Source organism: Lactuca sativa, chromosome 5, assembly GCF_002870075.4.
Source record: "Lactuca sativa cultivar Salinas chromosome 5, Lsat_Salinas_v11, whole genome shotgun sequence".
Taxonomy (NCBI): domain Eukaryota; kingdom Viridiplantae; phylum Streptophyta; class Magnoliopsida; order Asterales; family Asteraceae; genus Lactuca; species Lactuca sativa.
In genome coordinates, this window is record NC_056627.2 from 298338093 (window position 1) to 298352265 (window position 14173).

Sequence of the window (14173 nt, forward strand, 5' to 3'; positions counted from 1 at the left end):
GAGAGAGAGAGAGAGAGAGAGAGAGAGAGAGAGAGAGAGATAGAGAGAAATGGGCGTAACGCCCGTAGATCAGGGCCAGTCAATTAAAAGACAATAAACGTCAAAAATGACTTTTTGATAAAAGATTATTTAGAATGAATAATCTTAACTAAGTTGTAGTGGTCGTGACAAAGGTTCCAGATATATAAAGAATGTCGAAACCCGAGTTATAACGAAGAAGTTATGACATGTCGAAGTTTCGTGTCAGAACCGATACGACACTGCGTAACGTAATTAGTGAATTTAAGACAGAGCGATATTTAGCCTTAGTAATCTACACGAAAGTCGTAGAATACGTTAAACTGAGAGCGTACATAAAAAGAACATCTAAATCTGACTTCGTATGAGGGAGTTATGATTTTTCGAATTTTCGACTTAGCAGTATGCAACCCAAAGTTCGAATATGAGATCGAGTGATTTCTAGCCGAAACAATCTAAATGAAAATCGAAGATCTCGTTGATAGTAATTCAACGGTAAAAAGACAGACGAAAACGAACGTTCGATGAAGAAGTTATGAATTTCTAACGGAGTTTTCCTTTCTCGGCCTACTAAAAATAATATAATAAAAGTTAAAGTCAAAATTAGCTGACGGAGTCTAAACGAGAGTTGTAGAGCATAAACTCACCTACGCGTGCATATAAAGAACGTCGAAAACGGAGCTTGTATGCGAAATATATGAATTTCTGAAGTTCGGGGCACGAACTTCCACCTGTGTCAGAGTTCACGACGTGAGCAGGTGATGGACGTCTTCCAGAGTAAGTGGCCTGATGACGAACGCCATGACATATCGAGCTCACGTCGTGAGCACTTGTGGCTCACGACGTGAGCATAGAAGTTCAGCCCTATAAATAGAAGTTGAAGGGCAGCCAACCATGGTTGCTAATTTCCTTCACTCTCTCACTCCCGATACCCTCTCTAGCTGTCTTGAAGTACCCCTGAAGCCCCGATATCATCTCGACACCCGAAAGCAAGTCCTGAAGCCCCGAAGATCCCGAGAAGAAAAGAGTTTCGAGCCGAAACTCTTCCTGCGAGAAACCCGGTTTTTTTTGGAAGATATCCCGATTACATCAAAAGAATAGTACTTAAAGAGCCGTAGTGCTGTCCGAGCATCGGCTAATCAAGTGAGTGTGTAGTTACTTTCTTCTAACACATAGATATGAAGTATTTACTATGAAATACGTGTTATGTGTTAATATATATTGTTTGTTTACTTGAGATGGATGTTGAATGAATGTTTTATACAGATTTTTAAATGGTTTAAACTGCATATGTAACTTTTATCAACAAATATGTTGGGTAGAACATGGGTAGACGGAATAGTTGGTGTGTGATGAAGAATGAGTTTGAAGATGAGACGAAAGATGATATAGATCATGAGATGAGGGTCATAGGTGAAAAATAAGCGAAACATTTACCCAAACGATGTCCCCGTCATTCAGCAGAGTAGGGATGACAACCACGGATTATTCTAGACAGTCCTGTGGAACACTAGCAGACTCGCAACTTATAGGTGTTGTGAACTTGATGTTTATCGGTGTACTCTAAAAACCCTGACAGCTATGGACTTAGTGCCTTATATAAGAACGATGGCAGTTATGGATTTAGTACTGTTTAAATGAACCTTGGTAGCTATGGATTTAGTATTGTGTAGATGAACCTCAGGCAACAATGGACTTTGTGCCAATTCCTTAGGTCAATCCTTAGGAATGAATAAAGGAAGGATAGTTGATTCTTAGGGTAAAACCTTAAGAAATAAAGAAGATAATGGGGATGGGTAATTGGGTTGATTGATTGTTTGATGATTAAATATAATAATTATATTTTTGTGGGTTGAAAACCCTATATGCTCACCAGGCTCCCAAGCCTGACTCACTCAGTTTCTTTGTATTACAGCCTTACAGGTAGTGACGCGAGAACATAAGTTGGATGACTTATCATTAAATATAATAATTATATTATTGTGGGTTGAAAACCTTATATGCTCACTAGACTCCCAAGCCTACTCATTCAATTTTTTTATATTACAGGTAGTGACGCAAGAGCATAAGTTGGATAACTTATCAAGATATTGTGGATTATAGATAAGTAATTGTGAATAACTGTTGTAAGGTCTATTTTGTATTGTTTATCCTTTTGGTCTGTATCGGAACATGACTTCCCGAGATTTTTGTTATATAATGCAAAATACATTTCTTTAAATAAATTATCACATTTTGTTTTGGGAACAAATTTTGCAACTCTTTTAATCAAAGGATTATTCTGATTTTATAAAACAAAACATAAACAAATCGGTCTTTTTTGGCCGTGAAAATGAGGATGTCACAATGGGATGGGACACCTTGCATATTAAAATTTATTTATTAAAAAAAAGTAATAGAAAACCTCATAAATGGTCCCCGGGTAGTGAAATGACAAAAATGCCCTTACTTAACGGCTAAATGGTAATGGAGTGAGCCGGAAGGACCAAATGTTAAAAGTTTTGAAACCACAAGGACGATCCGTAAGGTTTTTGTAAATTAAGGACCAAACTTCAGATTTTGTAAAACCATATGGACCATTTTTGAAGTTTTGTCTTTTTATAATCTTTTAATTTTCAACTTAATATAATTATTATATTAATTTAATTTATATTATTAAGTACAAAATATTATCTTATTATAGGTAGATTTTTAAAATGATTATTATAATACATTTATTTGTTAATTTAAATATTATGTTAAATCTAAAATATAAATCAAAATATAAAATAAACTTAAAAAATATATTAAAATACGTTTTTTTTTAAATAATCAAACAAATGTTTAAATATTTTAAATATGGAAGTCAAATTAAATAAAAAATATCAAAAAACTATTTTGTTTATAATTCATTTTTCCAAAATAAGTGGATTTTATTAATTATAAGAAAAAAAATACATTGTGTTAACTAGCAAACAATGATTCATATATCAATCAATCATCATGATCGAAAAATTGAAAAAAATCAATAGATAAGTAATTTCTAAATTAATTAAGTATAATTTTAAATTGTAATATTAAATCGAAAATCATATTTAATTTAATTTAAACGCAAACCGTAGACAAATGTGTTGAATTATATGATTCTGAAATATATATATATATATATATATATATATATATATATATATATATATATATATATATATATATATATATATATATATATATATATATATATACACTAGCCGTTTACCCGCGCAAAGCGGCGGACGACAAATAGTTTGTTTCGACAATTAATTTCTTTTCGATGGAGAATGATTATTTTCAATTCAATCATTAGTTTGTTTTAAGAAACATGTCATATTAAAAATAAAGAAAATTCATGAAATGACCAAATTATAGGGTGTTGAGTATTTATTTAGATGAACAAAGATCTGGTCAAAACCTTGGAAGAGAAGATTTATAGGAGTTTGTTTAAATTTTAATATTATTTTATTAGTGATTAGTTGTACAATTAGCTTAATGATTTAAACGTCTTAAAAAATATTATTATTTTATTCAATCTAATTTTAGAAACAGTGGGTTTTGTTTTATAAGATAGTAAAGATATATATGGTAAAAGAAATTACAAATTTATATATCAATTTAATTAAACGTCTCATTATTTTCAACATCTCATTATTTTCAACATGTATATACATAATATTTAATTATATAATTTTATTATACGCAACACACAAATATTGGTCTAATTTAAATATAATAATTGACTTGTAAAATTTAATTATATAATTTTATTATACCCAACACACAAATATTAGTCTAATTTAAATATAATAATTGATTTATACAAGTGACAATAATAATAGTCCTCCAAATTATTTTTATGTATTCATATTTCATCCCTTCATAAACTCAATTTTAAGAGATCTCAGTTTCGGTAATTATTTTTGTCATTTAATCTATAAATATTTCAAAAAGAGATCAGAATTCTAAAAAATAATTAAACAAATAATCATACAGTATTATAAATTTAAAGAATTACTACAACACATTATCCTCTACAATATATTTTTATTAAATGATTATGATTTAATACCATACACTCATTTTTAAAACCCAAAAATAATAATAAATATAATAGTTAAGGTCTTTTAAGTTAATCAAACACTTGAAATAATAAATTAATATTATCGTCGTTTCTCCTTTCATGGATTCTAGAGGAAGGGGGTTTTTAAGACCAAAAAAAAAAAAAAAAAAAAAAAAAGGAAAAAAAAGCTTAATACTTCGTTATGGCCGCCTGAGAAACTCTCCTTCCACTTTCTTCATCATCTCCCTCTCTCTCTTTCTCTCTATCTCTCTCTACAACACACACCGAGATGGATGCAGGGGGAGACGTATGATCTTGGATGCGTACATGTATGTGGCGTCCATAAGTTAAAGCGAATTTACAGGTGAGTTTTGTCGTTAAATCTGTCAATCGCTTTTTCATCTCGTTGTGTTATACCCAATACGCCAATACCCGTCTCCGTTAATTCCAACTTTCTTTGTATTTACTGATCTGTTCTTTGTAATTCAACGAAGCTTCTACTTTTATTGTTTCGATCGTTTTATATGATTGTTTCTCTGTTGCTTGATTGTAATTTTATCATCGTGAACCGAGAAAATGTAGTTTTTGTATCTCCCCCTGTAAGATCAAAATCTGTATGTAGTTTTCGCTAAAAATTACTTGTAAAATTCCCGACTCTTGTGTTTCAATTTGTAAATAGATATGGTTATGCACTTATGCTGGTTCATGATGTGAACAGCAGCAGCAGCAACAACTAGAACTATTCCAGTACTTTTAGGTTTCTCTGATTAAATGAAAAGTACTTTCATTATCTTGTACTTTTCTGTGTATTCGTGGCTCAGTGGATTACAAGTTTCAATTGATTCAAATCAATGAAAGTAAATTGTTTTAAACATGTGTGATTGATAGTAGAAAGAAGAGTAATGCTAACAATGCTGAAATTTGATGTCGTTTCTACTTATTCTGAATGTTTGCAATGGAAAAAATCATGCTCATAGGTTTCTCTTTTCATTTACCTCCAAAATTCTAGTGTTATTAACAAAAGGGACTTCCACTTCCACTCATGGAGAAAGGGAATGGAACTCATGAAGAGGCAAGTAGCCCAGGTTGGGGTGCTTCATTTTTGGTGCAGACAGCTGAAGATGCTTCTGGAACTGCTGTTACTCCTCCTTCTCCTTCACCAAGACCTTCAGTGGTATTCTCATCAAAAGGGGATACAAGTCCTCTTCAAAAGCTTCAGAATCAAGTTTTCAGAGCACTCAAAGGCTTATCTCCTCCTTCTGAAGATAAAAGCAGAACTTACAATCCAGAAGTATTAACTAGCCAAAAACGTCAATGGGCAAGCTTTCAGTTGGATGCCCTGGTATGTAAATATGTAAATATGTTATATCTTTCTTTTTTCTTTTTCTCTACTCCTATCTCTCATTCCTGAATCTTGAATTCTTGATGATTGTTTATACTTTTCTAAATTTTTTAGCATCAAAGGATACTGAAAGAACCTTCTAGGCTATTTGAGAGCATGGTAGTGGTTGGATTGCATCCAAATTGTGACATTCAGGCACTTCAGAGGCAATATTTTGGTAGAAGATCTGAAGGTCCAGGGAGGCATCAGTTTCGTGTAGAACCAAATCTTGAACCTCAGGTCAAAACTTTGACTTTCTTCCATTGTTATGAAAAATATGATATATAATGATTTCTTATCATTTTGCATCTTCTTTCAGGTTCTTTTTGTCTACCCTCCAGATAAACAGCTTCCATTAAGGTCTAAAGATCTCCTTTCATTCTGCTTTCCTGGTGGATTGGAGGTTAGACTAGTACATAATTATATAATCAAAACCATTTATTCTGTTATAATTTCTGTAGTTTTTAATCTTTTACTTTTAATAATTTCAGGTTCACACTATTGAGAGAACACCATCAATGAGTGAACTGAATGAAATACTTCTTGGACAGGTATATCTGTTATAAAAAAAAAGTCTCTTCACTTTTGATAAAAAGCAAACACATTTATCTAAAACTATGTCTACTTTTTTCAGGAACACCTTAAACAAAACGATCTCTCCTTTGTATTCAGGTTACAGGTAACATTTTCATCATCTGTTGGAGTATTTTCATTACATACAAATATTGTTTTAATACAATGTAAGTAACATTATAGGGCGCAGATGATTCAACACTTTATGGTTGTTGTGTTCTTGTGGATGAATTAGTCCAACAACCTTCTAGATTAATTTCAATCATGGGAGATGGACATTTTTTCTACCCCTCCTCTTAGTCGCCATGTTTTAACCACTAGAAGGTGTTATTGTATTCTTACAAGGCTTCCATTTTTTGAACTCCATTTTGGTGTTTTAAACAGGTTTGTCAACATATCAGATGAATGCTTTCTTTATCTTCTTCTTCTTCTTCTTTTTCGTCCTATAAGTTTCATTTGTTTATAATTTCATGTAGCATCTTCACTGAAGAAAGATTGGATCGATTAACAAAAAGTATTGGGGAGTTGGATTTGGATTTGGATTTGGATTCATCTGTTGAGAATGATGGAGAAGTGTATTTAGAAGCTGAAAATGGTGCTTCTGCTTCAGTTGAACATGTTCAAGAACTTAATGGAAACATGGAAACTTGTGATGATAATCATAATCATGTTGATGATAAACAACTTACTCAAAAACAAATCCCAAATGCAATTTTGCCTTTTCTTCGTTTTCAACAATATGATAGCTCTGATTCTTCCTCAAGGTAAGTTTAAATCATAAATCATATTATCATAATATCATTTGGGAATCTCAACATTAATTTCTTGATTTTTTTTTTTATATTTGATACAGTTTTCAGGGGTCTCCAAGTGAAGATAGAAACTTTAGGAGTGATCTTGATTCACCAGAGACAGAAGAAGCATCGTTTTCAGGTCAAGAAGATAACGAGCACAAGGAAATTCTTGATTGGGCTAAGGTTTGTTGTGAATTTTCATTTTGGACCCTTGAGGTTTTGAGAACTCCCGTTTCTCACCCCTATATTTTTTTTGACAGAATAATAACCATGGATCTTTACAAATTATATGCGAATACAATCGTTTATGTGTCCCCACAAGAGGCTCAACAACAAAATTTCATCCCCTTGAACACCTGCATCCTCTTGAATTTCACAGACCTGATGAAACAGTTTTACATATGGCTGGTTCTACTGTTGATTTGATGTCATGTAGCACAACTTTTGAACTTTCAGAGGTTCTTCTTTTTTTTTTTTAAATTATTATTTTAAAAATAATGTAAGAGTTTTTATTCTCTACTTGATGGTGTACTGTATGTTACTGTAGGCTCACAGGGCACTTTCAGTGGAGGAAGAGGCAACTGCTTTATCAGTATGGGCAATTTCATGCATATGTGGCTCAATGCGTCTTGAACATGTAACTTTTTTTTTTGTTAAACCAGGGGTAAATAGGTAATTTTACATTTATCTCAATTATATTTACAACTTTCGTGTCTTCCACAGGTGTTGACAATATTCACAGGTGCTCTGTTGGAGAAGCAAATGGTGTTTGTGTGTTCTAATCTGGTTTGTATTCTATTTGTAATTATAAATTTTACTTTAATTATATAAACTATATTATGTTGGGTTAAAAAATTTATTATTTTTTATATGATTCAGGGAATATTATCTGCTTCAGTGTTATCGATTATCCCTTTGATTCGTCCCTATCAGTGGCAGAGCTTCTTTATGCCGGTATTTTTTATAAAAAAAAAAAATCCTTATATTTATAAATTATAAACCAAATCTGCTATTATATAATATATATAAGCAAGTATCAACTAAATTTAAGTGATGTTTTAATTGATTTTGCTTTAGGTCTTGCCAAATGACATGCTGGATTTTTTGGATGCACCTGTTCCTTTTGTAGTAAGTTTTTTTTATTAAATTTTTTTTGTTAATTTAATCATTTAAATAAATAAAAAAAATGTGGGGACAGGTTGGTGTGAAGAGCAGAACAGCTGAAGTCCAATCAAAATCAGGAAATGTTATTCTTGTTGATGCAAATAAAAACCAGGTATGTGAATTTAATTTTTCAGATATTCATATATATATTTTTTATATTAATTTTTTTGTTTAATTATTTAGGTGAAATCGTCTTATATGCCACATTTCCCACAATACAAAGAGTTATTTGCAGCCTTAACTCCATATCATGCTCAACTTGTTGGAGAAAGTTATTTGGGGAGAAGGAGACCTGTTTATGACTGCACTGATGTGCAGGTATTTATATATATACATTCTTTTTCTTAACCACATCGGAATGGAATCCACCATTCCATTCCGTTCCATTGTGATTCCATTCCATCTTACCAAACCTAAACACAAACACAAACACAGGTAGAAGCTGCAAAGGGATTCCTGAGAGTATTAAGATCTTACTTGGATTCACTTTGCTCCAACTTACGTTCACACACAATTACAAATGTTCAAATCAAACGACGATAAGGTTTTTTCTTTTTTCTTTTTTTTTTTTTCTTTAAACCATTTTAAAATTATCAAAAATCAAATTTCTTAAGAATTACATTTTATGAGTTGAATCTTTTTTATTTAGGTATCATTGCTTCTAAAGGAGAGTTTCATTGAATCTTTTCCTAGTCGCGATCGACCTTTTATGAAGGTATATGATTGAGCATTGCTATTTTATAAATAAATATAAAACGTGTTTTTTTTTTTTTTTTAAAAAAGTCCTAATTTTATTTATTATTTTTGAAAATGTTGAAACAGCTTTTTGTAGACACACAAATGTTCTCTGTACATACAGACTTGGTATTGTCTCTTTTTCCAAAAGGATTAGAAGTGGAAGGAAGGAAGGAAGGTTGACCTTGTAATGTATAGTTTTATAATCGCAATTCAGCGCAAATTCTATAAGTTATTATAGTCCTCCCTCATCAGTTTAAGTGTTTTTATATTATTATTATTATATATAGTTATAATTATAATTTATAATTATAATTGGTTTCACATTTTGTATCACATATCAATTCACATGGCTATCTACATCAAAAGCCAATAACATTATATAAACATCATGTGCTCTCCTTTCTTAAACCATATAACAGTTTTGTTTCCTTTTTTTTTTTTCTTTTCTCCATAAGTACTTTAAGGATGAACTGAGTGGATGATGTCTTTTTGGATAATATATATGTTTTCATTAATCCAATGAGACTAAATGATTAATATATAATTTACAATGTTCATTTATTTTATTAACATTCAATCATTTCAATAAAGGGTAAATGGTTATATAGCGAAGTTATGTAAAACTGTCCTCTTTTAATCAAAAAATTTCAACATAGACGCATAGTAGACATCAAAACTGGTTTAGCTATATAGTTCATCTTGAAACTTTCTTGACAAGATAATTAGTTAATACGTAAATAAGTTAGTTATTTGGAATAATGATGGAATTGAGGGTATGGATTCGGGAGATAAGAAAAATGTATGATTTGGGTTTTTGGGATATGGGGGGAAGAAAAAACTGCAACTTTAATTGAGACAACACCAAATGAGTAGGGTAGGTGTCAGAAGAGTCATGAATATGAATATTTACTTTTAGTTTTGGTTTTTGGTGAATGAAAATAATTGGAGCTTGTGTTTGTGTAGCCTCTGTACTCTGTCACCTAGTAACACTTTTGGAAGCTTTAAACAACCAGGGAAGGGAATTCTCTTTTAATGAATCAATGTGCGTTCGCACCTCAAATATATATAATATATAAATATTTATCATATCATATAGTGTGTTTCTATGTTTATCATCAATCATTTTGTTTCTAGTTTTTTGTTTGTTTCTTGAACCTTTTAATTTTAACATACAGCTCTCTTAATCGGTTTGTTGTTATATGGACTAGCTACAAGTGAGGCCGGATGTCTGTAAATTGTAAAAGAATAGTAAACAGACCAATAACATATTAGTTTCCCTTTTGTAAACGCTTAAGAGATGTTATAGCATAAAATATGAATATAAAAAGGTAGTCCTATTGATATTGTATTCTAAATTAATAAATTCATTGCAAAAGCAATCAAATGGTTGGTCGATTTTGGTACGAAGAAATAGTAGCACTTGAAGTGGGGTAGTGAAAGCAACTTCACCTTACCCTTTAAAATTCGACATTGTCACACACACACACACACACACACACACACCACAGAGAGAGAGAGAGAGAGAGAGGAGAGAGAGAGAGAGAGAGAGGAGAGAGAGAGAGAGAGAGAGAGAGAGAGAGAGAGGGTGAGATGAGGAGAGAGAGAGAGAGAGAGAGAGAGAGATGAGAGAGAGTACGAGAGAGAGAGAGAGAGAGAGAGAGAGAGAGAGAGAGAGAGAGAGAGAGAGAGAGAGAGAGAGATTTTCATACTCATCGTATTGTATAAGCATTTTATGCATTAAAATCGGGCAAAATCAAATAGATCCATATTAGTGGCAGTTGAGACAATTCGCATATCTTCCGTATCCATAGTTCAACTCCTTCCCCACGTTCCCTCCTTCAACCTTCTTTTACGTCCACCGAAGCAATTAAACTCCTTAACCATGTTCTTCGTTCTTCGTTCTTGAACCTCCAACACGATCGGTAACACATTGCATATCTTCTATAAGTATCGGTAACTTTGTCAGTATTTGGAAAAAATGGTTACATACGTCATGTACTGTAGGATCAATAACCTCTAACAGCTCTGTTAAACCTTTTATTCGTAATTATATAACTTCCATGTTCTTCTTAACCTTCAGGTTGAACTGTTACCTGGTTTGTCTATATAAGATGTTTTTTATACCTTAATTTGGAGGTGCTGAAAAATTACTTTTTAGCACAATCATTGTTCACTTAACAATGAAAATTGTAACGCTTTGTCCATGTATTATACATTTCTCAAAAATATTGGAATTTTGTGGGAACTCGACAAGTTGGGGAGCTCCAACTCGTCGTGTCGAGAATTTTGTGGCCGAGGGTTTTAATGACCCAACTCGACGAGTTGGGAGTCCCAACTCGACGAGTTGGCGGCTGAACATGAAACCCTAATTTTAGGATGTTGCACCTTATTTAAAGGACTTAAACCCCCATTGGCTAGCCTCCTTACCAGCCACCCTTTTCCAGAAACCCCAGATTTGTGTATCACCTTTCAAGATTGAGTGTGTGAGCTTTGAGAATTGATTTTGGTGATTCTTTGGAAGGAGCTTGGAAGTTGGAAGCATCTAGCTTAGAAGAAGGAGTATAGATCCAGAAAATCTTCACCAATAGCAGTCTTCTTGAGGGATACAGTCGACATCTTGCTTTGTTATCATCTAGATCTCTTTAATGGAAGTCTTAGCATGATTTTGAGATTTTGGTTGGGCTAGCCATGATGTTGAAGGTTCCATGGGATATTATGTTAGATCTAACCCCTTTCATGACTTTTCATGGTTGAAAGTTGCAAACTTTATTAGTTCTAACCTCATTCATGCAATAAGTCCCTCATTAAGTCCTTATTAAGCTTTAGAGTGTATTTCTAGTTTGCATGGACGTAAAGGTGGAACTTTACATGATTATCCGACCTTTGGACTCTAGATTTGTGTTTTGGGACTATATTGGGAGAGTTCAAGGACTTAATGGACTAAGACTCACTTTAGAGAGCCTAGGGTTTGGGTTTGCTTCTTTTTGGATGGTTCTTAAGGGTAAAGTTGGAAACCTTATCCTTCTAGACATCATTTTGGATGAGATCTGAGATTTGGAGTCCCTAGATGCGATGGTATCAGCTTAATGCATTAAGAGGTTGGATTTTTGGCCAACTTGACGAGTTCATTAATGAACTCGACGAGTTAATGGGATTTTCCCGATCTATACGGGTGATAGAGAAACTCGACGAGTTGAGGGACAACTCGACGAGTTAGGTCAACTCAGGATGTTGACTTTGACATTTGTGTTGGATTAGACGTCTAAGCCCATAACTATTATTGGTATGTACTCGACCCGAGAGTAGCATGGTCCATTTGGGTTGCATATCATCAGGACAATTTGTTAGGATAGACTTTTGAGAGAAGGTTATATAAGATTTATTAATATATTATAAGTTCTAATATATTAATATGAAATCATATGTTTTAATTAGTATTGATCAAGAATTAATTTGGAATTAATTTAGTGCTCAAAGGAGACTAATTAAATCTATGGGGACTAATTATGGTAATTAGTTATATTTATATGTGTTGGGCTTATGATCCATGTTGGACCAAGTTTATATATGGATACATAAAGAGTTGGGCCACATGAACCATGGATCATAACACCCATGGGTATGGATTTGGGTTATACCCATGACCCTTGGAATCCTACATATAAATATGTTCATTCACAGCCAAAAACACAAAGAGACATGTTCTTGGAGTTCATGGAGGTGTTTTGGTGCATGAAGATTCTCTCTCAAGAGCCTCATTGTTCATGATGTGCTGTGACTTCATTTGAGGCTTCCACACTATTAGGGCTAAGCTCTTAAGGCCAAATACATCAAGACTTCAAGCTACATAAAAGGTATGTTACTCTAACTAGTATCTTAGATGGTTTATGTCAAATGCATGTGAAACATCCCAAAAATGCGACCCAATTTTTTTTTGTTTTAACATTAACTAAAAACATAATATCGAATATCATATAATCAAACCATGTGTCGTGTATCTTAAAAAGTCATAACAATGTATCAAATCAAAACTGATATCATGAACATGTGGAAAATATCAGAGTATAACTCCCATGGTAAAATTATGGTGTGTGTCATGCCATCATCCCGAGCCCTTCACCTTGCTAGCTGAAGTACCTGAAACCAAACTGAAACTGTAAGCACAAAGCTTAGTGAGCTCCCCCAAACTACCACATACCATACAATAACATAATAAGCACATACTGGGCCTTGCCCACTGCATCGGACTTGAGTCCGGAACTAGCTACGGCCTCGCCCTCTGCATCGGACCGAAGTTCGGAACTAACCCGGGGCCTTGCCCCCTACATCAGACCAAGTCCGGAACTGCCTCGGACCGAAGTCTGGAACTAACCAGGGCCTTGCCCTCTGCATCGAACCGAAGTCCGGAACTGACTGTACATAGCATAGCATAAGCATAACATATAACATGAACACATATACTACATACTACATCGGACCGTAGTCCGAAACACATAACACATAATCCTGCTTGAGTCATGAAGACATCAAACATACTAACTACTGCATCAAACCGAAGTCCGGAACTATAAACTCGTTCCTACTGGAAGGAAACTCACCTCGTACGGCTGACTGCTGAAATGTTGATTGGGAACTGTCTGACTGCTGCTACGGTAGCTCACCGGCTACAATTCCCATAAAAACACTTAATCAAACACTGATAACTAATCTTAGGGTAAAATGACTATTTTACCCTCTGGTCAAGGTCAACATCCTCGTCAAAGTCAACTTATAGTTGACCTGACTCGCCGAGTTGGGTCGTCAACTCGTCGAGTCCCTATCCTTCCTTCTATTCCCCCACCCGACTCTACTCGTCGAGTTTGGCAAAGACTCAACGAGTTCTCCTTCTACATTGATATCGAGTCGACCTTCAACTGACTCGCCAAGTTGTATGAACAACTCGTCGAGTTCCCCTTCAATAGAAGAACACACCCAGTCTATGACTCGCCGAGTCGTATGAACAACTCGTCGAGTCCGTCTGCTTCCAGATCCAAGTCTTAACTCACTGATTCCTTACTCTACTCACTACACAGGCTCGCTACTACTGAACCGGGAATCTAAGACTCACGACCCGACTCGTCTAGTCAGAAGAACGACTCGCCGAGTCCTTTACATGCAGATTCCATACAATCGATTCTAATCAACTTTAGTGCATCTAATTCGTAGATCTAAGCTTCTGGGACTATCTGAACACGTAAAGTTGCTAACTTTACGTGTATCTAAGATGCAATGAAGCAATAACACTCATACTTTGCTATTATGGGGGTTACTTGACTAAAACAAAGCCATGGCTACCAAAAGGTGGTCTTCTTGAGTTTCTGGAGCTCAAGAGAGGCTAGATCTAAGATATGACTCGACCGCAAGGCTTTATCACAAAGGATTTGGGGGTTTTTG

At 33.9% G+C, this 14173-nt stretch overlaps 1 non-coding gene across 1 annotated transcript; it reads left to right on the plus strand.

Moving 5' to 3' along the window:
* The first annotated feature begins 4254 nt into the window (after positions 1-4254).
* Positions 4255-9168, plus strand: LOC111892529 (uncharacterized). Its single transcript, XR_008232576.1, has 19 exons — positions 4255-4454; positions 5100-5432; positions 5547-5711; positions 5791-5874; positions 5963-6022; positions 6106-6150; positions 6228-6428; positions 6521-6808; positions 6898-7021; positions 7099-7296; positions 7386-7475; positions 7562-7624; positions 7718-7792; positions 7916-7966; positions 8037-8114; positions 8186-8320; positions 8438-8546; positions 8652-8717; positions 8825-9168. It is a non-coding gene; the product is annotated as an uncharacterized LOC111892529 (transcript).
* The last annotated feature ends 5005 nt before the right edge of the window (positions 9169-14173 follow it).